Source organism: Ailuropoda melanoleuca, chromosome 1 (genome assembly GCF_002007445.2).
Source record: "Ailuropoda melanoleuca isolate Jingjing chromosome 1, ASM200744v2, whole genome shotgun sequence".
Lineage (NCBI taxonomy): Eukaryota > Metazoa > Chordata > Mammalia > Carnivora > Ursidae > Ailuropoda > Ailuropoda melanoleuca.
Genome location: NC_048218.1, coordinates 60,840,156 through 60,855,126, shown reverse-complemented (window position 1 = coordinate 60,855,126; position 14,971 = coordinate 60,840,156). Strand labels below are relative to the sequence as shown.

The following is a 14,971-nucleotide window of genomic DNA, read 5'->3' as shown; positions in this document are numbered from 1 at the left end:
GATCTACATTTCTTATAAGCCCCAGGAGATGTTCAGACTGCTGCTCAGGAGACCACATTTTATGAGCAATGGGTTTGCCCCAGACCTTAGACAACACTATGTACATTAAGTCTGAGAAGCATTGATTTGGTGTCATGAGTGATTCTCAAACTTGGGCTATACATTGGAATCACCTGGGAAACTTAAGAAAATGTGAATCTATATCCAGACATTCTGTTTAATTGTTTTGAAGTACAGACTAGGCATTGAATCCCCAGGGAACTCAAATAGATGACCAGGTTTGAGAACTCTAGATTTATGTCTGAACTCTAGATGGTTGCTTCTCAGAGTACGATTCCTGGGCCAGCAGCATTAACATCACCTGAGAACTTGCTAGAAATGCCGGTTCTTAGGTCCCACCCCAGACCTTCTGAATCAGAAACTCTGAGGGTGGAGCCCAGGAACCTGTGTTTTAACAAGGTCTTCATGTGAGTGAAAGCATGGTAAGTTTGAGAACCAGGGTTCTAGTAGAGAGCTTGTTAACACACAGATTACATTTCCTCTTTCCCAAGTTCCTGGTTCCGTACGTCATGCGTGGGACCAAAAACCTTACTTTGAGGCTGCAGGTCTACACGCAGGAGATCGTGGAGATAGAAAGAGTGATTATAGCTTTGAAAGACCCTCGGAACTAACTCAGCTGGAGAAGAATAAAGAATGGACTCAAAAATATACAGCTAGAAGGTAAGAGCAGAAAATCCTTATGGTAAAAATTAGAAATGTTTAAAATTATGTTTAGTATCCTTCTTCTCCACTAGAAAAGAACTCTATGAGGTTGCAATTCATGTTTTTCTTGCTAACTGAAGAATGAATGAAAGGAAGAATTTAATGACTTAAAATCAGCAATACAAAGCTGTTTATATATAACCAACTCCTGTTCATTCATTTGGCAGACATTTATTGAGTTCCCATTGTATCAGGCACCATGTAAAGTATTTTGTCTGATGTGTGGCATACTTTATGAATGTATTATCTTAGATGGACCCGGCCGTGTGAATATCTACTATGTGTTGGCTTTGTTTAGATGCTGGAAATAAAAAGACAAATATGAAGCATTTTTGTCTTCGAAGAGCTTACAGTAGTAGGATTACATAGTTTATATTCGGAATAACAATCTCGCACAGTAAAAGGAGATGACCATGGCACAAACTGCATCACCTGTTGTGGGAGAAGGCGCTTCAGACAAAGGAAAAGGGGAAAACGCTAAATTCCAGGCTGGAGTCTTGGTAGATAAATCCTTCCTGAGATTTTTGGATTATGGATATTGAAAATTTTCCCAATAAGCAAATCTAGTATACCTTCATTCTCTTTGAGGGCTTAGGGGAGGGCTATATTCCTATGCATAATCAGGCATGGAAGCAGTGCTAAACCCCATGCATCCCTCACTGGATGCTGAGCCTGGGAACCATTGAAAAAATGTGGAATTACTCAACAGTTTGTTAAGCATTAAACATTTCTTTAGTGCATTACTACTCCACGCAGTATGCAGTTTGGTAGCAGTAAAAGACTAAAACATAGAGTTGTCTGTCTTTAGAGACCTCAACATTGAATTTTAATAATATAATAATAAATACCATTTATTGAGCATCTATGATGTGCCAGGAACTGCTGACACCTTATATACATTTTCTCATTTGATCCTCAAAAAAAACAAAAACCCTCCATGAAGTACATGTTATTTTTCAGACAAGGTATCTGAGGCTCAAGAGGATTAAGCTAAAAAGAATGAAACATAAAGGCAGTTCTATCTGGTGTAAAAGCCTTGTCCCCCACTTGCTTCCACTGTTTTTTTTCCTGTTGCTATTTTTTTGTTAAACTTGGGGTGCCTTCTCCATCTTTCATCTTGGTTTTCATTTTTCTTTCTAAGCAATACAATAATACAGAATTAAGGCAAATAAAAGTAAGATTCTCAGGGTGCCTGGGTGGGTCTTGGTTTTGGCTCAGTTCATGATCTCAGGCCTGGGATCAGGCCCTGCACCAGGCTCCACTGAGTGTGGCACCTGCTTGATATTCTTTCCCTCTCCGTCTCCATCTCCCTCTGCTCCTCCCCCTGTTCATGCATGATCTCTCTCTCAAATAAATAAATAATTTAAAAAAAGTATTAGGTTCTGTCTCTCTCTTTCTAAAACAAATAAACAAAATCTCAAAAAAAAAAAAAAGAGTAAGGTTCTCTCTTTTTCCGCCCTCCTTTGAAGGAAAGGTGGGGTTGGAAGTGAGAATTACATTTCCTACCTAAGCCTCAGAACTTAAATCCATATCTTTTTAGAAATCTATAGTGCTTTTGCTAATTAGGGTCAGGTGTTTTTTTTTCCCCCTTTCTGATATATGTTTTGTCTTTTTACATATGGAGTAAATGGAGTACTATAGCATTTGTGAAAATGCAGAATAGAAAATGGGTTTCTATAAATTATCTGACTGTTGTGAGACACCAAGACTGGCCATTGGGAATGGATGGTCCAGGAGGTAGGGCTGCTCTTTGTGCTGGACTGACTGCTATATTATTTCACTTTTAATTTCTCCTTACAGAAAGATATAGTCATAATTTAATATGTTTTCATGCTCATGAAATGATACTTATTGCTTCAACATGTTTTCTGAGATGCTCTACCATTCAAAAGTATTATATGCATATAAGAGTAGGTGGCATCTTTTTAGAAGTGGTATATCTTCGTTGTGGTCTCTACTGCAGAGATATCAAGTTAGAGACTGTGGGGTAGCTACCATGCTCTGTTCTGCCAGTATTTTGACTGGGAAAGGTTGATTCCACCACCTCTTTTTCATCAGAAAATCAATTTGTTATTTGTGTGTGTATGTCTCTGAATCTATTCTCAATCACAGTATTGAATTAAGAATCTATTCTCAATCACAGTATTGAATTAAGAAAATACCTATTCACTCACCCTGTATTTACCTTTCCAAGCCTCCATTTTGTCAACTGCACAATTCCTCCAATTCCTTCCAGCTCTAATATTATGGCTCTTAAAGATGGCCAAAATGATTACCAGTTCCTTGCTTCTACTCTGTGTTTTCCAGTTAAGATTGTTGATGACTGATTTCTGAGCATCGGTGTCAATGAAAAGTTATGACTTTAGCCAGGTGGAAATGATGCATTGGTGCATGACATTAATGTTCTCAATTTCTCTTAACTTACTGGACTATGAAATTCATGAGCACCTAAAGCACTTTGAAATTTTAAAACCTTTCTTAAAGCAAAGTTGTATTATTTTTTTAAATAAATGTATAGGGGCTCCTGGGTGGCTCAGTTGGTTAAATGTCTGACTCTTGATTTCCACTCAGGTCATGATCTCAGGGTCATGAGATCAAGCCTGGTTGGGCTCTGCTCAGCCTGGAGTCCACTTGAGATTCTTCCTCCCTATTACTCCTCCCCCCACCACTCACACACATGTGCCCTCTCTCAAATAAATAGATAAAATCTTTAAAAAATGAAATAAGTAAAATAAAATGTATAAACAGCAACTTTGTGCTAATTTTGGATTTACAACTTAACATAGGTTGTCCCATTTAATTTTGTATTAGTCCTGTGAGTTGGTCCCTTACCCTTAGTTTGTAGGTGAAATGAAAATGCTGTGACAGCGGAACACAGGGTTTCAAGATTGCCTGAGATCAAAGTCTGACTTTACCACTTAGTTATGTGGCACGGATAAGTTAATAAACCGTGTAGTCTCAGTTTTCTCATGTGTACTGGATGGAAATAATGTAATGTGTAACTCCGTACGGTTATTCTGAGAATTCAGTGAGATAAAGAATATAAAACTTATTAGAATGGTGTGTGGTATATAATAAGAATTCAGTAAATGTTGTCTGTTACTATCCTTGCCCATGATAACAGAGCTGGTATGTGGTGGATTTGAAATTTGAATTCGGTTCTCTTTGTCTCAAAAGTCCATAGTTTAACCAGTATATTGAAGGGGATCAGAGTATGCCATCCCAAAAATATGCTAATTTGGCATTATTTTGAGCTGAAAGCAGCTGAGAAATAGCAGAGGAAAAAAACAAACAAACAAAAACAACCCACCTCTCTACCTTCCTCCTTTCTGTTTAAAAGCAGGAAATGAATTACCCTTGTGAAGGTGATTTCCTCCCCTTTCTTATACCAGAAAAAGATGACTCTTATCATCGAAGATGACACCAACTTAAATATGCATAAACAAATCATACTAAAATAACCCTATCTTCCATCAGTTTACCCCATATATTTACTTTCCCATAATTTACCACCCTGGAAGCTCAACCCTTATTCCTTTGTTTTATCATGTCTCTACAATTTATCACACTTTGTTAAAATGATATATAAGCTCTCAGGCCTAACGGCCTTTGAGAGATTTTCACTGCTTTTCTATGACTCCACCCCGCGTGCTATATAAAAATATGAATATCAAATAAAATACTTATGCCTTTTATTTGGTTACTATGTCTTTATCATTTTAATTTGCAAGGCCTCAGTTACTTAACATAACAGGGTAGAGAAGAGGTTTTTTTGTTTTTGTTTTTTTCCTCCTTTACAGTCCCATGCATCCAGAGATGGGTCATTAGCCTAAGAAGATTTGTGAGCAATTACACCCCATGCTATATGAGTGTGGTGGTTTGAGACTGTTGTGTTGAATGTCTTGTCCCTACCAGTCAGTTCTCTACCTAGCATTCAACATAATCTTCTAAATATATAAATCAGATCATAACACATACTTTGCTAAATGACTTCAGTGTCTTTCCTGATCCTGGCCTCTGCCCTGTCTTATGACCTCTACATTCTCACCCATACTGCTCAGCAATACAGTCATCCTTTCACTTCCTTGAACTCGGCAATCTGTTCATAGTACCAGGAATTTTATACATGATGTTCCCTGTACCTGGAAGAAATCTTTTACTTTTCTCTTGGTTAATTCTTATTCATCCTTTAGGCCTCAGCTTAAATATTTTATCTCTGAGAAGACATCCCTGACTAAACCACTCCCTCAGCCTCCCTATCTTCAATAAATGTCATCCACAGTTCATAGCACTTACCAGAGGTGCTAATTATGTATTTATTTATGTCTATTTGCTAAATATCTGCCTCTCCTGATACACTGCTAACCTTATCAGAGAGGAGACCATATCCATTTTGTGTGGGCTGCAGAAAGAATATTATTTGTTTATAGGCATTCTTCCTCAAAATTCTACCATCCCAAAGAGTCTGAACCTCCTTGAAGGGTGTTTGTGTGTGTGTGTGCATGTGCTCACACATGCATGTGTGTGAGAGAGAATTTGTTATAATTACTATAAACATACAGAAAGTTTTATGGAAAATTTAAATACTAATGTACTTACTACATAACATTCTCAATTTCTAGCCATCTCTCTTAACATTTTTTAACTTATAAAATCAGATACAGTTGAAGACTTATCTCTACTCAAATATAGGCATCATATTGAATTTGGTGTTTATTATCCTCATCCAAGTTTTTATATTATTATTACAGGTGAGTCTGTCTTAAATGATATGCAGTATTATTTATTTCTAAACTTCAAAGGATTTACCATAGTGTCTATAACATACTACAGTATTCTTTTCATTCTTTTTTTGTTTTTCTGCATATTTATGTTTTAAATGTTGGGCTATGTTGCTATCAGTAGTTCTAGTTCATTTTCACCAATGAGTGTATGAAATTTGATAAGTACACTGTCTGTATTTATTGGCCTGCTGATGGACATTTAGGTCATTCCCAAAGTTTCTCTATCAAGGTTGTGATGAACTTGTTTGTCATGTCTCCTGGTGAACAACTGCAAATTTTCTCAGGAAATTCACCTCAAAGTAAAAGTGCAGAGTCAAAGAACATGGTCATTTTTAAATGTGGTAGATAATTTTAAAATGTTCTCCAAAATGCACCAATATATTCTCTGCCAGCATGATATGAGTCTCAGTAGTCGTGCCAATAACTGACATTGTCAAAAAGTGTAAACTATGCCTATCTGATGTTTGTGGAATGATATTTTATTGACAAATTCTTTTTGTATCTTCAAAATATGGTAGGCATTAGACAAACAGTTATGTTTCATTGTATCATTGCTGAATATTTCATTTAATACTGGAATTCAGCTTTTATGCATATTATGGAGAAGATATCCCTATAAAAGAGTATCACCAATAATGAGACTTCCAAAATAGAATTTGATTATAAGATTTAAGAAATCCTTCCCCTCTTCTGTTATCTCCAATAAATGGGAAAGGGAAATGAGGCCTTTTCTAACTTACAATTTTACTAAATAAATTCTTTTTAATAGAAAGTTTCTTGGGGTTTCTCTTATTCTTTCTCTCTCCTTTCAATTCTTTCTCTTCCTGAGGAGGCAGCAGTGTGGCCTGAGGAGGTGGCAGGTGGGATATGGGGGCTGAGGAGGTCAGTCATACCTAGGGAGCTAGTGATAGGGCCAGGGGCAAAGCAAGCAGCAGTGCTGGGAACTGAGGTGGGGGTTGTACTCAGGGGCCACAGGACTAAGGGCTGCAGAGGTATCCAGTGTGGTCTGGAGATACATACAGTGGAATTAATCACACTGCAGAGAAGGAATCTATACAAATGGAAAAAAGAGAAAATAGGAAAGAACCCTGAGGTGGTAGGTTGGAATTGCTGATATATATTTTATCCAGCAGAATCAGGCTAGCCAGAGCATGTTCTCATGACAATTAGAAGCAAGAGGAGAAAGGGAAAGCAAAATGCATTTTCAAGCCTCTGCTTGCATCAGCTTTGCTAAGAAACCAGTCTAATGTCTAAGCCCAGAGTCAGAGTGGGAGAGGACTACAAATTTACAGGGCTCAAAGGATGCAGGAAGTCCCATTAATTGGGCCATCAATCCAATTAATATACCACATACTCCTTTGGGAGAATTGCACAAAAATCACAAAGACAAGCCCTATCCCTCCTTATGTGGGCTATCGGAGGAGTGGACACCTGAGCAAAGGTTTCTAAAGTATTTATATTCTCTCTACTTATTTTTGGCCATCTTATTATGTTTAGTTTATCTAGTCATTGAGTAGTATGAGCTTAACTTGTAATTATGAGTTGAACTTCTATTTTTTTTTGATTTATTGACTTTAGACAATTTGTATTTATTTCCTGATATTAAAATGGAGAATTAGGGGCGCCTGGGTGGCACAGCGGTTAAGCGTCTGCCTTCGGCTCAGGGTGTGATCCCAGCATTATGGGATCGAGCCCCACGTCAGGCTCTTCTGCTGTGAGCCTGCTTCTTCCTCTCCCACTCCCCCTGCTTGTGTTCCCTCTCTCACTGGCTGTCTCCATCTCTGTCGAATAAATAAACAAAATCTTTAAAAAAAATAAAAATAAAATAAAATGGAAAATTAGAGCATTTACCCTTCTTTCCATCATTCTTATCTTCAGGGTCACTTTTTGGTCATTCATGTTAACCATTTTTGGTTAAGATCCTTAATATTTATCTGTTTTATACCCATATACCTTTCAGAGTTCATCGGTTGATTTCTAAAAATTGGAATTGCCACATAATTCACAATATTATAGTTGTATACATATTATTCACTGTAAAATTAAGAAGTGTGTTTAATTCAGAGAAGGAATTGCTACCCCAGTCGCATTTCAACTCTGTGGTAGAGGAATTCTTTCAGCATCTTATTTTTTTTTTTTAAAGATTTTATTTATTTATTTGACAGAGATAGAGACAGCCATCGAGAGAGGGAACACAAGCAGGGGGAGTGGAAGAGGAAGAAGCAGGCTCATAGCGGAGGAGCCTGATGTGGGGCTCGATCCCATAACGCCGGGATCACGCCCTGAGTCGAAGGCAGACGCTTAACCGCTGTGCCACCCAGGCGCCCCCAGCATCTTATTTTAATGGATTCTTTATTCAGTGCTTCTAAGCTTTCTTTCTTTCTTCCAGGTCATACTTGAGTGTATATCCTAGGTCATCCTCTTTGTATTCTTTTTGTTGTTGTTGCTGGAGTAACTTCTTGAGTAATTTCTTTTATTCATAAAGACTGTGTGGATTGTAAACTAAGTTCTTGCTTGTCACCAAGTGCCCTCATTTTTCTCTTTCACTTGCTTGCTATTTTTCTAGGCATAAAGCGTTGGCTTAGATTCTTTTCTCCTTGAGAAGGTCAAGGATAGCACAGTGTTGTTGTGTGCCCTCTTAGGTGTTGAACATATAAAATTATCCCTGAAATTATGCAGTTTCACCTGGATGTAGGTGCTTTTATTTGTTCTGCATATATTTGATTGGTCCTTCCATCTAAAAGATTTTGTGCCTCTCTCCAAGAAGAGGAAATTATCTTTTCTTGTTTCTTTGCACTGGCTCCTACATTGTCACTGTTTCTACCTGATTGATACTTTACTATGTCATCATTGACTATCAAACTTTTGGCCACTATCTAAAATAAGAACTATATTTACATGCTATTCAATATGCACATTACATTACTATATATGATACATTGTGATCTCATTTCATTTTCAAAAAATGTTACTTGTAGAGCACTAATTTGATATCATGACCCATTAAGGGGTTAAACCTACAGTTTGAAAAACAGTATGTTTGATCAGTGGTGCTCTTTGGAACTACCTGCATATCTTTTATTTATTTTTTTAAGATTTTATTTATTTTAGAGAGAGAGAGAGATTGAGAGAACGAGTAGGGCGAGGGGCAGAGGGAGAAGGAGACTCCCTGTGGAGCAGGGAGCCCAATGTGAGACTCGATCCTGGAATGCTGGGATCATGACCTAAGCCGAGGGCAGACGCTTAACCAACTGAGCCATCCCGGCGCCCTGTTCATATCCTTTAAATGTACTTCCACATTTTTCCATTCATTTCTTTTGCTATATATATTATCATTTGTCAATAAATAGATCTTAAGTTAGGTCCAATTTATTAATTTGCCAATCTATTGATTTTTTTTGTTTTCTTTCATCAGTGTTTTTAATTTCTAAGAACAGATTCTTACTTTCTGAGTACTGTTTTCATAGCACCATATTCTTTTATGGTTACAGTTGCTTCTTTTTTTATTTTAAATTGATATTTAGTTTACATAATATAAAATCCACCATTTTGAAATTGTACAATTCGATGGGTTGCTTTTCTCTATATATACTATGTTGCACAAGCATCACCGATATCTAATTCTAGGACCTCTCCATTACCCAAAAAAGGAAAGCCTATGCTATTTAGCAGTCAGTCCCAGGAACATCCCCACTTTCCTAGTTCCTGAAAACCAATAATCTACCTTCTACGTGGATTTACTTAATCTAGCCATTTCACACGAATGAAATTGTATAATACACCTTTTGTGTCTGGTTTCTTCCATCTAAATAATGTTTTCAAGGTTCATCCATGCTGTGGCATGTGATAATACTTCAGTCCTTTTTATGGCTGAATATTCCATTACCTGGATATACCACATTTTGTTTATCCATTCCTCAGTTGGTGGACATTCGAGTTCTTTCCAATTTAGGGCTATTATAAATAAAGCTAGTGTGAACATTTCTATACAGATTTTTGTGTGAATGTATATTTTCAGTTCTCTTGGGCATAAATTTAGGAGTGGGATTGCTGGGTCATATGGTACTTTAAACTTGTGGACAAGCTGCCAAACTATTTTCCATGGTGTCTGAATCATTTTACATTCCCATCAGCAGTATAGGAAGATTCCAATTTCTCTACACCCTCCTCACCACTTGTTGTTTGCTGTTTTTGTTTGCTTATTTGTTTTAATTCTGACCATCTTAGTGGGTGTGAAGTAGCATTTCATTGTGTTTTTGATTTGCATTTTCCTAATGACTCACGATATTGAGTTTCTTTTTATGTGCTTAATAGCCGTTTGTATATCTTCCTTGGAGAAATGTCTATTTCAATCTTTTGCCCCCTTTTCAATTGGGTTGTCTTTTTGTTATTGGGTTGTAAGAGTTCTTTATATATTCTGGATACTAGATGTTTATCTAATATATGCTTTAACATTCTGTGGGTTGTCTTTTCACTTTGTTTATGGTGTCCTTAGATGCACAAAATTTTAAAATTTTGATTAAGAGCAATTTATCTATTTTGTCTTCTGTTGCTTGTGCCTTTAGTGTTATATGTAAGAAATTGGTCTAATCCAAGGTTGTGTAGATTTACACTTGTTTTCTTTGAAGAGTTTTATAGTTTTATAGTGCTCAAATTCATTCTTTTGCATGTGGACATCTCGTTTTTCTAGCTTCCATTTATTGAAAGGACTATTTCCCCCAGTCAGTTGTTTTGGTACCCTCATTGAAAATCAATTGATCATGTATGCATGGGTTTATTTCTGGACTCTCAGTTTTATTCTAGTGGTCTATATGTCTATCATGTGCCAGTACTATACTCTCTTGATTACTATACCTTTGAAGTAATTTCTGAAATTGGGAAGTCCTCCGATTTTTTTCTTTTCTTTCAGGATTATTTTCATAATCCCTTGAATTTCCGTGAGGATTTTAGGATTAGCTTATCCATTCACTGTTGCTTCTTGAATTTCTCTGAAGCATGAGACTAGTTTAAAATATTTTAATACATAATTTTTCATCCCTAAATTATCTGTCTTTGCTGTTTACTTATCCTGATTATGCTCATCAATGCTATTTTTTTTCTCAGTTGAACTTCTTTTCATAGTAAGTACCCATGTATATCTGTTGAAGTAGTGAATGAATAAATGACTGACTTGATAAGAATGGATTTGTAGATTGTTTTTTTTTTCTTATGAGCTAGATCACAAGTTACCCCATTTAGACACATTCCTTACTGGAATGTCAGTAGTGACTCTGATGAATGCACAGTCTACACAACTCATGATTTATGTGCTCAATTGCAGGCATATATATTATGAGTGTTCTTAAGTCATTTCATTCTGTTTATTTTTTAGATAGAGATAAGGTCTATTATGTACCTGTTTCTCTTTATCTTTATCTCTTTATCTCTCTCTTTCAACTTCTCCCCTCCTCTACTTTTCATTGCCACAGTGTTGCTCAGTAATTTAGACTCATTAATGCTGGTATTGACTTTGCCTAGATAGAACGAGCCGTCAGTAGGCACCCAACAGCTTTACTACGTTTTTACAGGTTTCACCTGGATTTCCACAATTACATGATAATCTTTCCCTTGTCATGTGCCTTACGTAATATAAAGCCCTCTTGATACAAGAACTTATGACTAATAAAATAAGTTTTATATGAACTCTTTTTGCAAGAAAGAGATTACTAGGTACTATATAATCTAAGTATGAGTTAATAAATATAAAAAGCATTTGTCATTTCTTGTGTGCTCATTTTGGAACAACCTTCATATATTGGTGGAATCTTATGAGAAGTAGGCCTTCCATTATGGAATCCACAGGTGGAAGGCTGCGAAGATGTAGAACTCACCCTAAATTTGGCCAATTGGATGTTGCTCCCAACACTTCCACATCTTGAGGAGGTGAAACCAAGTTAAGATACGCCAAGAGATTATGTGTGGAGATTGCTATGGAGTCATAAGCCTTATATCCCAGGAGTGACTATTCATGGGCAGTGGTATCCAGGGGTGGTGTTGCTATGGTAGGATCTTGCCTGCTTCTTACCTCCCCTTATTACCTATACTTTTTCTGAATTTGGCTCTTTAGCATTCCTGATGATTTGTGAGCTATCCAATATCCTTAAAATAAATTATCTTCTAATAAAATTAATATAGCTTGGTTTCTGTGGTTTGCCACAGCTGCTGATATAAAAAAAATCAATAAAAATAATTCTCTAAAAGTTAATGACATTAGAAACTCTTAAATCACTATGAACTGTTTAATTCATGTATTTATTTAATTCATATATTTATTTTTAATAAGCAAGACTTTTTCCCATTCATGTAGTTCTCCAACCAATGCTCAAGATCCACCTGATTGTGTGATTTGGAGCTTTTGACTCCTATGTCCTTTTCACTAAGCATCTATCCATACCAACTTCTTACACATTCCTTAGCTCGCTCCCTCCTTACAAACCATTATAATACAGACCTGACATAGTGATTTGCTTTCTCCTATCTTCTACTTTTTGTAAAATAGCATTGCAGAACATTTTATTCTTTTTCTACCACCCATTTTATCTCCTTTTTCTGTACCCATTTCCCCAATTGCTCTTTTCATAATTTTCTTCAATAGAACCAACTTAAAACTCATATCATTTAAGTATCCTAGAATGGTAATTTCCATTGTTGAAAATTCACTATAATAGTGTTCCCCAAAATTCTCATGCAGACCACTAGAATTTATTGGATGTAATGAATTAGTTTCTCGTCTAGTCCTCATTTGTCTCAAAGTGGTAGAACCATGTAACATCACTTATTTTACAGAGATTTTCTATGCATTACTTCTATCATAGAAGAATCCTAGGAGGGCTCTTTAGTTCCAAACAGGAGAGGAGGAAAGCTGTGCCCTTTATGTCCATAGGTGCTGTTGCTCCTTAATCCAGAAGAGGGGTCTCTGTTCCCAAACACAGCAGCCTGCTGGAACTGAATGGCATCTTCCTTCTTTAGGCAGGACATGAACTTGCTAGTTTGCCCAGTTTTTACCACTTCCTACTGTCTCCTGAAAAGCCAGGGGTCAGCTTGAATTTATCTTGTGGGGTCAGAGTTGGTCATTTCTGTGGTCTGCCTCTTCCTGGAAAGGCTTTGAGTTTGTGAACTCTGACCCTACACCATCAATACAAAAAAGCCTATTTATCATCATCCGTAACTCAGATTTACTTAGCAACTTCTCTTTTGTCTGGAAACACAAGGCTGATTATAGCTCTCCCACCCAGATCATAGGAGCAAAGAAGCTTGACTTCCCTTTGGTAGGAAAAGAAAAACGTTTCCGTGTTTGTTGTGGTGTTTTCTGCTGGCATGGTAAAAGACAGCATAAGGCAATTTCTCAATAGGTAGTCCAGCTACCTCAACTTTACATTAAGTCATCCTATTACCCACATAAGCCACATTTCACTTGAGGGGAGCTCATGCTTGTAGAGGGTTTACTGAACCACATCTACTTCCTGGCTGTTCCTTCCACTGGTCACTGGATAATTATAAACAGCAGCAAATATTCGGAGCACAGAAAATAGGATTTTCAGGAGATCTCAGATCTGCCAGCTGACGAGATGCCAGTGGGTACCGTGTAACTGTGGAGCCCTGTGGGAGAGAAACCAGCTGCAGCCACTGCCCCTTTGAGGGTGATCAGAGGCAGCTGCTGCCTAGTTTGTTTTACTTCAGATAGGGAAAGTGTAGTGATTAGGCACTGTGGGGTCTCTCAGGATTCCCTTATCGCACCAACCTAGGCAGCCCATTTGGGCTTCCCAAGGAAACTTCTCTTCCTGAAGTATCTCCAGGCTCCTGCCAGTAACGAACGTGCTTGGGCCTTGCTGGTTGACACTGGAAAGGATGGCGTATCTGTTCCCCTGGGGCTCCTGCTCTATACGGCAAGGATCCAGAGGCTGAGGTAGTGTTTTTGTTGTGTGCCCAGAAGTAAATTCAGGACCTGGATAATAGAAAAGATACTTATGTTTGTTCCAAGGTGCACTTGTCAATTATAGAGACGAGAGCAACTCCAATTTTCTCCTTAGCCCTCAACTGTCCTTTTCTGGAAGCTAAGTACTGTGGTGAATTATTCATTATTCTAATACCTCAAACCTTCTTTCTGTTAAGACCTTTCTTTTTAAGGCCTGCTCACAGTTTCTGAAAAAAAATCACGATATCCGTACACGTGAATTTTGCTGGCTCAGTAAGCATAGGTGTCCCATATAATAGGAGACCGGACCCAAGGACCTGAGAAGTTACTTCGGTCAAACTAATGGAGTGAACAAAATCTGGGCAACGGTTCTCTTTGTACAGCATCACCTTGCTAAGAGAGTAGTGAAAGGTCATTAAAGATCATCTAATCAACTCTTTCCTCTTTATCTTACAATGAAGAAAGCAACAGTTCTGAAAAGTAAATTGATGTTGCTTAAGATCAAGCAGATGGAGGTCTCAACAACCCTTTCAGCATCATGGTACTAGAATGGGACCATAGAACAATAGGTGAATTAACCTAAAAAAACAACGACAATGAACAGGATTCATAGCACAGCTACATTCTGCTCCAAAGCCCTGAATTCACAGTATGTTTCTGCCCATGTGAATATGACCCTAAGCACGCTGGACACTTCTAATTTCATAGGCAAGAGTCAATTGGCCTCCAATTGTGTTGGCAATCCCTATGTTCTCTAAAAAGAATCAAACCTGGAAGCACTGAATTGTGGACAGCCTTGCCAAGAGACAAGCTTGGAATTTTGGAGACTCTCTCCTGTGTATGCTAATAACGAGAAATGGTAGTAGTTCAGGGGAACGAGGAAGTCTCCCTCCATTTCCCAGGAGGAGCGGCAGCTGGCAAACCAGCTGGCCTTACCCTCCCTAGATGCTCTTCGAAACAATAGGTGGGCTTGAGTTGCCAGGAGCACAACACAGCACAAGCATCCTGAGATCAAATCTGCAGTGTGAGGGCTGGAAGTCAATTGGCTGGCTGGAGTTTAGGAGACCCTATCTAGACATTTCACTTCCTTTCATAATTACTGCTTAAGGAGCTGCTGTATGGGGACTTAAAAAGGAACCTATCACTTCTGCCTTGGGAATATTTCATGAGAGATTTTTTATGTTCATGCAATCTTAAGTCTAATACTGTGGTCCGTGCTTCAATTCTCAGCACGCGCACGCGCACCCGCACAGATTTGAGCCCAACATTCAAATTTGCATTATGAACCTTGGAGCTGTTTGCTCTTTCTTTTCCCAAAATGGAGGCTACTATTTTCCTTTTGGGGAAAGAGTGGGTAGGAGAAATATATCTCTAACTTCCAAACTGCATCACTCAAATTCCTTTTACAAATAGCAGTTTTCTTACTGACATCAGTTAAAAGGCCTTTCAATTGAAATTGTCGAAGTGACAA

General features: G+C 37.7%; 1 pseudogene; it reads right to left on the bottom strand.

Annotated features, from left to right (window-relative positions):
* The window catches only part of LOC105235867, a 60,662-nt pseudogene that overhangs the window by 19,468 nt on the left and 26,223 nt on the right, over positions 1 to 14,971 (bottom strand).